Source organism: Rissa tridactyla, chromosome 1 (assembly GCF_028500815.1).
Source record: "Rissa tridactyla isolate bRisTri1 chromosome 1, bRisTri1.patW.cur.20221130, whole genome shotgun sequence".
Classification (NCBI taxonomy): domain Eukaryota; kingdom Metazoa; phylum Chordata; class Aves; order Charadriiformes; family Laridae; genus Rissa; species Rissa tridactyla.
Genome location: NC_071466.1, coordinates 180,949,534 through 180,965,496, shown reverse-complemented (window position 1 = coordinate 180,965,496; position 15,963 = coordinate 180,949,534).

Here is a 15,963-nt window from a genome sequence, read left to right as displayed (position 1 = left end):
AACATTTTTGCTATATACAACTAATTTCAATTGTTATTCAAACAGGCTCTTTCCAATGACAAACTACTACCATGCCCAGTCTGTCACGCTGTGCTTGGAGCTGTGTCACTTTGTGCTGATCGACCTCGACAGAATTTGGCACCAGAAGATCCAAGGAGAAAGAAATCAACACTTTTCAGAAAAAAACGCCTTGAGATTTGGTAGACATAGCCTGAAGCTGAACCATTATTGCTGTATATGTATCTGTGATAGCTCAATCAGCCAGATTTTATTTTTGTATGGCTAGCTCCTAGTTATTGAACAAATTTAATAACACACAAAATGGAAGTGATTTCCCTGATAGTCACTACTATCATTAGAGTGCCCTCAAGATCCTCTTCATTTTCACGTGCAATATTCTGATGTCTATCCTATGCTTCTCTAATTTTAGAGCCACACTGTATCTACTTCTTCCATGGATGATTTGCAAGTGTGCTGGGCCAAAGCCCCTAGGACTAACCCAATGCTAAGCAGAACTTCTGGTCTTCCTACCCAACCCCAACAGACAAAATGACAGAAGCGCAGAACATATTTTTACATGAATAGCAACCATCAGAGCCCATCACCATGTGCATTAGAGGGGAATCAACCTGCTATGTGCTACAGAAGATAGTAGCAGCAGTCAAGCAACTTCTACGTACCTTTGGATAACAAAGATGGCTGCCTTGGTGTGCCCCCAGCTTGAAGTTCCTATCGAGAGACATCTTACATCAGAAAGTCTGGTGCATGCACTGTCATAAAACAAGGTCTTTCAAGCTCTGCACCTCAAGACTGAAATTCCCAGCTATATTTTGGTCTTTACCCCATGAGCACATCCCCAGACACTTTCTGTGACCATCTGCCAGAAGGCTGCCAGGGCCTCTTGAGGACTGGACAGCCATGCCCTACTTCCCTGCCAAACCTGGTTAGACCTGTCCAGGCTCAATCAGAAACATTCAGACCCTCAAGGAAGAAGTGTGAGACTCCCTCAGGAGACCTCTCACATGACAAGTACCCCTCTTGGTATGTTAGCCTGCATCGTGCTCCATTTCTGCTCTCAGCCGTGCCCCAAGGTGTGACAAGCTCTGGTGGGGAGTGAAACAGACGCTGGTGTGTCTTTCTGGATCTGGGGGTCTGCTGATGCCTGTGCCAGTGACAGGAAGAGAAAAAGCCTGAGCAATCAGGACACTGTGTTGTTTTTCTTTATTTCCCAGCAAATACCTGAATAGCCAATACCACAGTATTGGTGGTACATGTAACTACCTGCTCTGAAATGCATTTGTAATTTTTGTAATATGCGCATTTCTTTCTCTTCTTCACGTATCTTATTTCAATTTGTGCTTCCCTAGTATATACGTGGATACTTGCAAGCCTAATTCCCATTGATATTAACCTCTCTCCTGGCTGTGAAGAGAGGTCTCAATAAGGTCATAAATAATGATTATAGCCTCTGTGAAATTATTCCTCGTTGCCACAGTTGTGAAGTCAAGTGAAGTGGCTGCAGTGTACCTTGTCTGGTCCCATTCATGTCCACAAACACTGGCAAGCAATGTTGGCGTGTTAATCTATTTTTCACCTGTGAAGCACTTGGTTCTGAATTTTCCACTTCTTTTATTCTGCATTAAAAAATGCTTCTGGAAGTATGGAGGGTAAATATTCACTATTTTTGTTGCTGCTGCCCCTTTTGAGTGTTCTTAGTTTGTATAAGCCTACAGAAAATGTTTTTCACAAATCCTGGTACTTCTATTTACCTAAAACTACCTCAGTGTTATATAAAGATTTTTCCAAAAGCAATGGAAAAAACCCACAAAAACATAGTATCTGCATTCTGATTTATGTTCTGGTGGGTCCTGTGCTGTTTGGAAAGATTTGCTTTCCTCTCATTGGCTGGGATTTTTTGAACATACATCATCCAATTAAGTAGTTATATCACGTACCTCACATATTTTATGCCTTTACTCTCAACAGCTTTGTAGTGTGACTGTGATATATTAAATATCGCATAAAATAGATATTAAACAGATTTATTTTGTAAAACCAAGGATTTTACTTCACTGGTGGGGTAAACTGATTTAAAGAAAAATGCATTTAAACCCTTGATCTGGGCAATATAGAATTTCTGTAGTTTTCACCATTCAGCTCTAAGCATCAAACAACTGAATTCACTCACTTTTTAATCTACCACAGCACTGTCAAAAGTATTTTGGAATCATCCGGAAAAAAAATTTTAAAATTCCATACTAGTAACTTACGTTTATCTGAGTATAACTCACTTCATCCAAAAGAATCCAAAGGTATTTCAGAAGATCCAATTCTATCAACACAGTTACACGAATAATCCTAGTGGGCTTGGGTTTGCTCTGCCTTGTATTTTCTGTAGCTGTTTTGGTCTCTGACAGAGGCTGCGAAGTGCTTCTCCTCTCACGTGGGAACATTTTAATGTAGTGCCTAAAACCTCCAGTGCTGCTCTCATTAGAAAGAGTAGCGGAGTATCCCCGACAGAGTAAAATGGAATAGGATCAGACCTGAAAAACGTGAAGCAAAGAATGGAATCAGTTGGTTCTAAGTTGCAGGGAAAACACCTTGTACACATGCAGAATATTATAAGCACTTTTACCATAGCTCTGTCCAAATAAAATAGTCTTTTCCAGCTACATGATGCTACATGTAAAGGCAAGATAAGTTAGCTTTGATACCAGGATGAAATTAGCTACAATATCATACATTTCTTTTGAAACTGAGGTAAGGGTTACAAAAATAAATGAGGTTATGCTCAGAAATAAATGGCTAATAGCTCTGGGAGGCAAGATTTGTGTCTCTATTATTACATTCTGAGTTACATATTTATTTTCTGCTATGGATGGTGAAATATAATCTAGCAGTCAGGCAAATTTAATGAGGTTTTTTGGGGTTGGTGTTTTTTGGTTTGTTTGGTTTTTTTTTTGCATGTGTCATTTTTTGCAAGAATCAAAATAACCTGATTTTTGCAGTTGAGGGGAAGAATGTCAGGTTGTTCTAGGCAGTAGCAATTACAATACAGGCAGGAAGCAAAAACTGACCTGTGCGGTCCAGGAGTGAAGATTGTTAAAGTCCATTCTGAAAAAATACATATATTCTGCAATATTTTATAATTTATCTTGAAATAGTTATTATTTTTATTGAATATTACTTTCTATCTACTGACCACATGCAAATGATATGCAACATGAATGTAAGGGGAGCCTGAGCCTTTGCTAATCTAAGTGAGGAGCTGAAATTTGGTAATAGAGGGCACTCAAATCAGACACAAAATGCTTCAGACAAGAACTAATTGCTGGAAGTTGAAGCTGGACAAATTCAGACCAGAAATAAAATCAAAGTGTTGTAACAATGGGAATAGTCACTAAGGTTCAACACACAGGGCTTATGCTGAATTCTCCATCACCGGATACATGATTGATTTTTTTTTTTTTTAAAGAAAGTTATGCTCTATTTGAAGTACTGATGTGGGGTCTAAAGAAAGATTTTTGTTTACTTGAGTCCTCAGGCCTGTATTAGACAGGACTTGAGACAAGTAGAGCAATCTGAACTTAAAATCTATTAATCTGCATGTTGAAACACCTTTGAAATCAGTGTGTAGATGGGCACTTGTCCCAGGTAGACGTTGAGAGTTCTGGGGTAATTTACATTTTGACCCATTTCCTAGGTTTAGAGCTTGTGCTGTGGAATAGTCTCATGACCCACTTTTGCAGTTATTTCCATTTCTGACAATAGCTGCATTTTCTCATATCCTTTTCTCTTGCTTGCAGTTGAGATGCTGTTGTGCAAGGTGAACTTTGAAGAGGCAGTCTAGATTCAGAAGCTGCTCTTCAGCTGTCTAACAAGAAAAATGCCTCTGGGCTGAAAATAGAACGGTTAATCTAGATCCGGCTGATAGATTGGTTACACTGAGGATATCTCAGCTGATCTTCAAATGCAGAACAAGGACAAGACTGATAAAAGCACATTGATTAGGAAAGCTTGCAAGGTGAAAGAAATGGTAACAGAGAGGAGATCAGAGTCACCAGGTAGCACAGGCTTGACTAATGCTTGTCTACAGCTTTAACTGCTTCACGTAACTTCACCATCTTGTTAGATCTGTGGGTTTTGTATCTTTTTGACAGATGGGCTAGAAAGACGAAACCTACAGGAAGATCTGAATTACCAAATAGAGCTGTCAGCTTTGTGGGTCACTCATGTGTGACTGGAGATTCCTGGAGATCCAAATAGTTCGTTTCCTTCACGTCAAAAGTGAGAATGAGTCTCACCAGCCCATTCTCACTGCTTGTAGTGTTTAGGACATCAATCCATTCTTCTGCAGTCAAGGTCACAACTTCTTTTTGAAGAAGTTGTTTGTGCCTGCCAGAGTCTTTCATATTGCATATGAAAAGGGTAACCCATATGTTGTGAAAAAGTCTGCAGGAACTGACAAAGATTCCTTGGTATTACTAAATGGAATAAGAAACCTTAACTGTAGTACGCAGCCTATTTACTCACAGAGCTCCTCTTCCGAGACCTCTGCTCCACGAGCATGTCCATCTGTCACTTCAGTCCACACCTCCCCATCCACACTGTGCACTAACTTGATACTGGCAGGCCATGGCAAATAACTGAATTCCCTAGTTTGCCTCTCAATCTCAACACATCCTTCTCCTTACCACATCCTTCCCCTGCTCCTGGTCTTGAGCACTGCCTACTACAGCATCAAAGCCCGCAAAGCCTCAAAACCGAAAAGATGGGGCAATCACAGCCTGGGGGACAAAGTCACAGGCAGCTGAGGGTGGGAGGAAAGGTTAGGGCTTGTCATGGATGTGCAAATATGCTCTCTCCACAGCACTGCTGAGAAGGGAGCCCCATGGAAGCTTGCAGCACTCATGTTATTCTTGCCCAGGGCCCTGCTGAAATTAGTGTCAGTCTCAAAGGAAACATGCAACCCTTAAAGATATAAATCTAAATTTTTTGCAAGCAGACACTATATGTACTATGAACCAATGATTAAGAAGTGGATATCAAATCACTGATTTGAAATATTTTAAAGATGCAGATTTTAGAAAGGTAATTTTGTTGATCTTGTGCAATATCACTGGGAATACCAAAGCAAAGTCATGTTTCCCAATTAGAGCTGGATGAAGGGCACAATTGTTTAAAGATCTACCAGGACTGTGCTGGTACTAAGCATTCCCATTTGGGGCACAGAGAATTCCGTGTTTGCCATAATATCTGGTACTTATGAGTCAGTCTCATATCAGGTCCTTCTTTTGCTACAAAAAAAGCAATGTCAGGATGTTCCGTCTACTTCCCTGGGATCTGTATCAAAATGGAAATTACCTCAAAATCACTTCAAGAGAAGAAAATGGCAGTCTTGACATTTTATGAGCCATATGGGAAAGAAGGGCTTAAGCATAGTGCTTCTGTTTCTTTCTCTCAACTGAAGATGACAGTAGTTTGGTTGTTTTTCAAGTTTCTACATTAAGGTTTGCTTATATCTAGGTTAAAAAAAAAACAAACAACAAACCCCAAACCAACCAACCCTTGTATGACATGTCTGGCCTAAGCTGACAAGCATACTGCATGGGTGATTTATATTTAGAGCAAAGCCCAGAGGTGTCTAAAGCAATCTACTTTCAAAAGTACAAGTTGTCATATTCTAAATCTGCTCTTAAAGAAAACTGGACCTCAGTGTTATTTTTTGGTTAAAATATACAATACTCAGAAGAAAGGGCAATGTTTGAGAACAAACATGTGATGTCCAGAGTTAAGTGAGGCACCTGGTTTCAAGAAGCTTTATGCTTATAGAAGAACGGCCAAAGCAATTTTATTTTAGTCAGTGAGTTGTATGAACGGCATTTATGCAAGTGATAGACATTCTTACACAAGTTATCGTCACGTGCATTGATTGTAGATGCCTGCCTTTTGGGGAATCATCTTTGCATTCTTCCGTGCGAGGTTTACGGCACAGGTGCTGCGCTGGGTGCTGTTTTGTAAGGTGATGTCTTCCTTACAGCTGCTGGAACCACAGCATGTCTGTAGGGCATGTTCTCTGCCTGAGCCCCTGTCTTTTGCAGCTACTGTCATTTCAAAGACTTCATATCACAGTGCTTGGAGAAGACAGGAAATGAAAAGGCCTCCTTGTGGGAGATTTGATTGCTTGAGGTTAACTTTTGGGTTTGTTTCCCCAGCAAATGTCTCTTCTCAACTGGAGATGTGTTCAAAGATTCTCGTGTTTCATGGCAGAGATAGTCTGTTGATCCTTCAGTTATCTGCTGTGTAGATTTTGGGGGATTTTGTTCCACAGTGGTAAAGTAAGTGTTCAATTTTTCATGAAGATAAGTCAAAATAAAGTTTCTTTATTTCTCCATACTAATTTGTATAGCAAACTTCTAAACATTTATGGCTTTCTCTGTAACGAGTATGAAGCAGTCAGGTGTCGCGCCTGATGTTGATGGCCACTATGAATGGCCTTCTTGTAAAACAAGTTTCTCCCTACTGCTATTAACTCCCTAAAAGTGAGCACGTGGGATCTGTTATATTCAACTGATGTTGTTACAGCACACCTAATGCTATGATAGTCGAATATTTACTCAAAAGCCTTATCTTCTCAAGGGATCAATATGTTTTGATCATTTATCTTTCCATTTAAAAAAATAAATATGTACATAAATGAAGCAATGATTTTCCGCTTTGCACTCCTACTTTCAGCCTGGAAAGAGAAAGCTCTTTTGTACTGAATTCCATGGGAAAACTCTAGGAAATGGACCAAAAGATTTAGTATTCTTACAGGATCTGGGAAAAGCTGTGGAGCAGTGTGGAATTTCTACTTTAAGTTTTGGAAGCAGCAACTACAACTTTGGCTAAAGGCCAAAAGAGGAAAATGATGTAAAAAAAAAATAAAAAAATAAATCAGCTATCCTTGGAAGACGTGTGCTCCATTCTTATCAGCTCCTGTGCTGCCGGTCCTCTGGTTTGCTTCCTGTAGTTCTGGCATTTTGCCAATGGAGACTTTCATCTCTAAAATTAAAACAAAACCAACCAGAAAAAAAAAAGTTAGTGGCACTGAATTACTTCATTAAAAAGCCAGAAAGGACCATTTGCTTTGAATAAAATGTTTTAACTTTCTTTTTGGCAATATATACAAATATATATTACCTCCCTGTTCAGTGGCACTCCCCAGATACTGAAGATGTCTTAGAGCTGTCCTGTAACCTCACATCACACAAGGCTTGTGTTACCTCTCAGAAATAGATCATTTAGTACATATTCTTGAAACTGCAATTTAGGTACAGTCACCAGTCTGGCACCCCATTAAAACTTCCAGCAGGAGAAGACACACATTCCTTTTCACAACATCTTTTTGCTGCCTGAATGAATCTTTATGTATCTGGTGGTTAAGGAATTCATCCCTTTGACCACACCGTTTCGAGATGCTATTAGGTTCAGAAGCTCTGAATTTTTTGTCAACTTGCAATAAAGTGTTTCCTGGGAATGTGGAGACCATCATGCTATATCATGCTATACAGGTTATCTCACAGTGTCAAGAAGCTTGTTGTGGCTTACCGAGCAATTTAAGTGCAAGGTGAAAACCTTATCCAGAAAGGTAATCATGATGATGTCATTGCAACCAGGAACACCTGGCTCTCAGGGTACCATTCATTTTACAGTCCTCCATGACTACAAAAAGCATAGCAGTGGAAGAGGAGGACCTCAGCATATGGGAGGAACTCACCCCTGCAATTGCAGACTGCATAAATCTATCAAGTTGGGGGGGAAGGAAAGGAGGACCTAGAAATAAGTGGAAAATTGGATAAAATAAAATATGGATTTAGCAAAAATTGAGAAGAGCTGCAGGTATTGTCATGGGTAAGTGCCCCAGACACAAATTCTGCAGCTGTAGGGGTAGGACTACCACAGAGCCCTTAGGAAAGAAACTGAGAAAATGGTGAGCTATTTCCATTCAGGGAAGCCCCTGAAATTTTGCTCAGCCCTTTTAAGCCCACTGATCCTGCCCAGTCATCGTCTTACACTTTCAGCTCCTTTCTCCTAGCAGATGCCCTGCAAACAGCAGGACTACAGTCTTCCACCACTCTGATTCCTGGAACGGAGAAGCCCTATAGTGGCACAATCTTTTGGGAGATGGACAGTGTGGCAGTGCAGGGCTATGGTCCATCTGCAGCCTCCATGTTGACTGAAAGACAATGCTAGGAGATCAAACAAAGGTAACTTTGGGAGAGCACAAGAGAGAGCACAAGTGGAAGCAGCACTGAATTTAGCAACAGAAAAAGACAAAGATCACACTACCAGGAAGCTAATGCCAGAAAATAAAAGATGATTATGTTTTTCTTCTTAGCTTCATCCTCTTTACTCTTTCTATGTGGCTTTAATCTTTTTCATGTTATCTTTCCTACCCTATATTGTCTTCCTTTCCTGCCTCTTAGGTATTTACTGCCTGTTTTTCAGCGTGTTTTCTGTTTACAGAAATAGACCATTAGCCTTTACAAACTGAAGTTAAACTATTTGAAAATACTCATTCTGATTCAAAACACTGACAAAAACTGCACATTGCATGACTGGAGAGATGGAATATGACTGTGCTGTATGCAACATTCGAAAAACCTTTTAAAGTCTAACCTCATAGCAATAGTCTTTTTCTTCTTTATTCTAATTTCTCTTCTGTAACTCATTGTCTCTGTGGCACAGCGAGTCATGAATTCCTGTTTCCAAACTCAGCAGCTTGCAGTTTGTTGCACACCTTCAGAGGCTGAAGGGTAAAGGTATTGAACTTTCCCAAATGAGGGCTTTTGCCATTAGTTTATTGTACAGAAGGGGACTCTGAGATGACAGTAACTCTTTGTCTCAAAAAAATATGCAGATGACATCTCCAGAAGATGTTCCTAAGCTGGCCTGCTCATGCGGGGTGAAATCTCTGGTGTATTCCAGTCACCTGTGGTTTCCCTCTGTCTGCTTTCACACCACTTTGCAGAACACTTTTCCAAGCACTGGAAGGGGCATTGGCACCTATTTTTTCTGCCACATGTGATTTCCTTTTATGAGCTAGGCACTTCTTAGACCTAGCCCCAAATGTTTAACATTACCCATTTCACACACACAAATAATCTGTTTATAGGGAGTTACCTGTAGTTACCAACCTCTGCCTTTCTGAAAATTAAAATTAAAATCACAGCTAAGCAAATAATTTATTCTATAATTTAAAGCCCAGATCCTAAGCGCAGGTGGAACCGTGTGTGAGCAGGCCTTTTGAAATCACTGGGATTAATTTTACTAATAAAGTAGCACACATACTGAAGTGTTCCCTTTGGCCTCCTTTTTCTTTTTCTCTATTTGCAGAACATCTGCAGGAATTCTCCTTTGTTTACTTAATTTTCCAAATTATACAATGATTTTATGTTGCAATTTTCTGAATTGTTTGTGAACTGTTTGGGTGTTAATGTGCACATTTATTCGTTTGGAAGGAGATTACAAATTATGATAGTGAATTAAAGCCTCTGTGTCATTTTCACCTCATTTATTTGCTGTTTTTCTTCTCCCCCTCTTCACATCTGAATACACATATCCACCAAACAGTCATGCAGCACTCTAAATGAGAGGCTGGGCAGCTTAGGGTACTTCCACACCAAAGGACCAGTAGTAAGGTACTGAAGGGAGCATTGGAGAGATCACTCTTAACTTTCCCTCCCCAATATAAATATATGCCTGCACATTCCTTCTTGTTACTCAAATATCAGCCTGAACATGCCCACTTAAAATACTTTTTACACTCCTGAGACAAACGGAGAAGGGTAAGGAGGCTCATTACTGATGAAAAAGTACTGTTTATGTTGCCCACACCATCCTTAGGAAACACGGCCAGTGGCTCCTCTTATCATGTGCATTCAACAGATGTAGTCTGTTTCCCAAGGGAAGTCCATGTAGGGCTTACACCCTCTGAAATGGGGAACTGATGAACTTTCCACAGCTGTTTGATACCTTCAGTTCCCACTCTGGGCAGAGCTCAGTTTAATTCAGTACATCAGGTTGGTTCTTTTCTTGTTGCCCTAACAAACCTTGATTATATTTTAATGAGAAAGTTCTTTCCCAGCATGTAGTCTTAAATTTGCTTTTCAGCAGGTGGCTCATGGTTTAACTCAAAAATCACCATGTAAATCCCGACAGTAGATTATACTAGTTAATAATATAACACTCGGGCCTTGGGACTTAATGATTCATTTTCCTTTTATTATTAATAAATTCTGCCCAGAGAAAGCCTGGGTAAGAAAAAGAACTTGGTCGGAGTTCTTTCTGGATTCTGAGTTCCTCTGACCCATTATCTTTTAATTATGTCTTGCTTTTGTACTTTTGTAGAGCAGTGATTTTAATGATTTTAATGAGCTTTATCACAAGTGAGATAGATAGATAAGTAATTTCTCAATTTCAGTGCACCCTGTGAGATACTGGGCTCCCTGAGTCAGGAGAGCTGAAACCTCTCAGCACCTGACAGGATTAAATTTCAGCTTCTATGAAACGTTGCTGTGAAGAGTAACTGACTCCCATAAACTCTTTAAAGTTAAGTCTCTTTCAGTTTCACATGTGGAATTGGACAAGCAAAGGTTACCAGGGTTTCAACAGCTGGGACTAACCCTGTGTGTGAACAGCTGGTTTTGAAAGTGAGTAGCCCACACAACGAGCTCAAGAAAGATTACACCGAGTTTCTATATTGATTTTCAAGGCGATTAGAAAAGGAAACTGAATTCAGAGAATAACACAAGGTTTAACAGGTTTGCGGTTTCTCTCTGAAACAGTTGGTAGAAATCCTAACTATCATCTGCATACTAAACTTGCAGTAACGGTTATTTTATGGGACTTTTTAAGGAAAGACTAACATTCAAGTGACATGAGAGCCAGTAGTTTTAAATTATGTCTTTGCAATTACCACAACTCCCTTGTTTGCGTAGCTGGAGGAATGTAGGGGCTTCACAGACAAGGTCCACAGAAGAAGAAGGGGCAATGACACATATATCATTTCCTTCTTTTCCTGTTCCAGAAGTTCACTTTTTTCTAGGCACATAAAGAAGGGTGTGCCAGCAGCTGAAAAGAATCAGACACCATTAGGCTTTTTCGCTGAGATTAGTTTTATATTAATGCTACTCCACTGACTCCATCAGGATTGCTTCTGCTATATGAGACAGGAAACCAGGAAGCTTTCTCCTCCCATTACACATGCTGGAAGTTTACACAAAGGACTAAGTCTAATTTTCTAATGATTATTAATGCTATAAGAATCCAGAAATTATATAGAAAATATATAATACAGAAACTTAGAAACATTGGCATGGTCTGGTGAAAAGGGAAAGCATTTTCCTAAATATGCAATTTGCCAGCACTAAAGTACAAATATATTGTGAATCCCCCACAAAATAGCTATAATAGCATAAGAATAAAAAATTACTCATATGCTTGCAGACTCATAGGATCCCAGAATATCTCTTCAGGGTGTACTCACTGACCACTAAACACCCTTTGTTGTGTCTTAATATGGTAATAGAAGTGGTGACTTATGTATTCTTAAACAGCGGAAAGAGTAAACCATTGAGCACAGAATAAAGTTTAGCCTCAACAGAACACAAACTGGAATAAAGGACAACAAACATCTGAACCTGGCAAGCCAGTTTAGCTTCATGTACCCTCATGTCAGTATGAATATGTACTAGCAAACTGATTTGTGGCAGTGATTCTCTGCACTCTGAATACATAACCTCTTTTTTTATAATTATGTTGAAATACAATTTTATCTGAAGTTACAGATGATGCTCTGTTGAGATTATTTTTTTTTTTCTGGGGAGGGTAGAGAGAGGGTGGAGTTGCAAACCTTACATGTGTACCACACAGTGAAGTGCATATTTGAGAGGCAGTCAAGCCCTGACCTGTGTGCTATCCATCTGCAATGCTAGCATTTGTAGGTTGCTGTATTTTGAAGTGCCTATACTGTGCTCAACATGATCTGCTGAAAGACCACATTGTAGTGTACACAGCCCTGCTCATGCCTAAATTACCCACATTAATGAGAACCTGGTGCTGATTGTGTTCAGACCCTCCTGAGGCAACCACTTATTGGGCTTAAGGGGTTACTTTTAAAATACAGACTATCGGCTGAGATGACAGGCTTGGACGGATGTTAAATTGATGGTGAGGCATATCTTAAGTGTTTTAATGTCTCCAGCTCAGCATCTAAGGCCTGCTTCACAAAAACAATGCAAAAAATCATATATTTTTAAATAGCTTAGGTCTTGGAACATTTTAAGAGGTTGAGAGTGAGTATAGATTCTCCCTCTTATGCAAATTATGCTTAGTATGAGAAGGTGATTAAAAGGTAGCAGAAAACCACATATTTATTTTCTTTGTTCTAGGCTTGTTTTACCTCTCCTTTTCATAGAATCATACAGTCATAGGTTCATTTAGTTTGGAAAAGACCCTTAGGATCATCAAATCTGACCATTAACTTAACACTACCAGGTCCACACTAAACCATGTCCCTAAGCACAATGTCCTCCATCCCCATCAGTTGTTTTAGGAGCCTTGCTCTATCTAGCGGTCATTTATCTACAGCCAAAATAGTTTGCGGTGCCTGGTGAGATCAGTCAGCGCATAGCAAGGTGCTGAGCACCCGCTGCACCCGTCACTGTGGGAGCCCCCAGAGTCATCACCGCAGCTTTGGACACGCATGGCGTCTCAGGAATTCCCTGGTGGCTGACCACATAAGCGTTTGCTAATACCACAGAAGCAGCGAGGCTGCTGGTGACTGACCAGCCAGCCTCTCTTGCCCCACATCTACATACCAAAGCCCCGTATAATTAAACCCTAACCAGCATCCACTTTGTAGAGGTAAGACGACTCGCATGGGAGATTTTACAGCCATGCTGAGGAGGTACAGTGCTCTAACAGGACAACTAGATATGAACTGGGTCCCAAGGCATCCTGGCAAAACAGACCTCAGAAATCCCTCACAGTTTGCTTGGAACGAATATCTATCTTGGTCACAAGGGCCCTGACCGAATGGCTCAAGAAACACTATGCTCTGTATCTCTCCTCACTGTACTAGCATATTATCTTCAATAATGCATTTTAATGTACTATGTGGGCAGGAATACTTTTAGACAAGGTTTTACTGATAACATGTTTTATTCTAGACTATTCTGGTTCTGTTGTTCTTTTTTTTTTAATGAATTTTAATTTTCTCATTCAATGGTTGTGATTTAACCAGTTTATTTTTACCAAATAGTTGCTAATTTTTGTTCTAGAACATTTTGTACAGTTTATCACAGGAGAATGATACCTGTAACAGCCCAACCTGAGCCTCTTCAAGACAGATGCAGCAAGCAGCCTTCTGATCCCACCTGCACCTCCAACTGCTCACCTCTTCACCTCCTTCCTTAGGTGGCCACTGTGGTGCAGAACCGGTACTGCCTGTGTCCCACCGAGTTGGTACTTTCCAGTCTGCAGGACTGCTTGGGTACCCATCTGGAAAGAAAGTTTTCAGACATTTCTCTTAAAAACAAGTGCTTTGATGACACTACCTTACAAGCCCCTTGCAAGTAGTCTGACACTCAGGAACACTCAGTAGATTTGGTTGCAAGAAAGGGAAGACTAATCTGCCATTAAAGTTTAGTTCACACTTTCGGGTAATAAAAGCTAAGGGAGCAGGAAAAAGGATCAAGAAAACCCTGATTTACCTTCCTTTCTAAATTTCTGAGCACCATATACTTTCTCCCATCAGGTGCTTAATATATATTTCTGTCCTGGGAACTGAAGTCTGTTGATCTCATCTTGTGCAGTACTGGTCTGCAAAGTGCTGATATGTTCAGTTTGCCAGTATCAGAAAGAATAAAGTTTTGTGGCCACTCAATGGGACATAGTTCAGATTCCTGAATGTAACACTTGGCATGAAAGAATTAATCTTTGCTTTGTCTTGGAGTATTTAGGCTTTGCTTTCTTCTTTTCTTTGTAGATCTGCGACTATAATTTTGAAGAAGGCTGTTAAAGACGTTGCTATTTGGAGCCAAGGTATTTTACAATTATATTAGCATGTTCCTCCTCTTTGTCAACCTAAATCCTGCATGAAAGAGGCTTTTAAATTGAAGTTTCTTGTGTTGCATTCAGAGGGAATCAAGATGGGCTTGCCCTCATCTTGAGTTCCACTTCAGCCTCCATCAGGTACTATCCTTGACAGCAGCCGCCAGGATGGATTGCAGATGGAGAAAGAGATGGAGAGAGAGAAGGAGAGACGTCTAGGCAGGCTCAAGCCCACTCTGAGGTTTAGAGACTAATGCTGACAGCTGACAATGCACAGAGTTTTAGAAAGGGAATAGCTGCACAGGTACCAATGCGATGTGTTTCCACTGACTTAACTGAAAGATCGTTTACGATGTGATAGACCAACTCCATTTTTCACATAGTTTTTCTTAGTGGTCCAGGACTGAACAAACTGTGGAAGGCATATTGTGAATGGCATACCTGATGGGAAAGGGGTTGAATCAGGACCCTTAAAGGGCTTTCTTTTATCTTAAGATTTAGGTGTTAACTAACCCCAGAACAGGCATGAAGCCATCTGTGACTGTGACAGTCAGAGGACACAGCATGTAAGATGAACTAAGAACCCTATGAAAAGATAATTGGTCTCAACTTCAGTTTTTCATATCCAGCTTGAATGTGAACAACTTTCCTCCCCCTTCCCCTCCTTAGACGGACCAGAAAAGTATCTTTTTCTTGATCCTTCCTTGAATACTTAAGGAATCTCACAAAGCATATTATCACAGTGTTTGTTACTCTTGGTGCTTTTGATGTGCATGCGCTGCCTGTGAAAATGATGGGAAAATACTGAAGAGCAATCAGAAAACAGCACTTACACACTGGGCAGCCAAGGGGAAGGGACACTGGGAGTGCTTGTGGACATCTGGGGGGAGATTAAAGAAGACACGGCTAGCTTTCTGCCGCAGTGAAGGGAAAAGATTAGGTGGGCGTGGGCGGGAGAAGGTATGATTGTTTTCTCTGCGTGACAGGAGGAGTTAGGGAAATTGTTTATTTCTTTTTACCAGTGCAGGAAACGTCTTTGTTTATGCATGTATCTGTGGCACTGGAAAAGGCGAAAGTCTTTCTCTCTGGCAGCAGGGATGGATTTTTTTTTTTCTTTTAAGGCATAGGAAAAGGGGAGGTTTATTTTTCTGCCTTTTTCTGTGGAAGGGGATGAAAGGTGGTCTGTCTACGTATCTACCAGCTGTTTCAAAAAGGGAAAATATGCATGCTCTGTGCAGACTTCAAAAAGGGTTGAGCGTAGGTAGGAGAGTTCATTTCAGCGCTGTCCCAAGCTGAGCAAACGTTCAGATATCTATTTTTGGCTCTAATGACGTTCAAACTCACAAACCAGGAATTCGAAGCATTGTACTCCACAAAGCACGTTGTACAGTTTGGAAAACAAGGCAAATAACGTCGTGTCCCTCCCCCCACCCCATTCTATCTTGAGCCACTTACGACTCCAGGGCAATCTCCCCAAAAGCTCTTTTCCCTCACTGCCATTTTAAGCTTTCATCCCAATTTCACGTTTCGAGTCATTTATCCTTCCTCCCACGGTGCCATTTTGCCCTCCCAGTTCGACACAAGTGACCCCCCCGGCTGCCTGAGGAGTTGCTGATCCCCCCCCCCCCGACTTCCCACACACGCCGATGTCCCCGCCGCCATCGCCCCCCTCCCCGCCGCCCACACCGCCGCTGCCGGGGCGGGGGGGGCCGCGCTGCCCCTGCCCCAGCCCTGCAGGGAGCAGGGGGGGTGCCGTGGCGAGGCGCAGGCTGCCCGCCGGCCGCCAAGATGGTTGTGACCCCCGGGGCGTGTGTGTGGGGTGACCAACGGCCCGGCGCGAGACGGCCGTTGGGCGGGCGGCGGCCG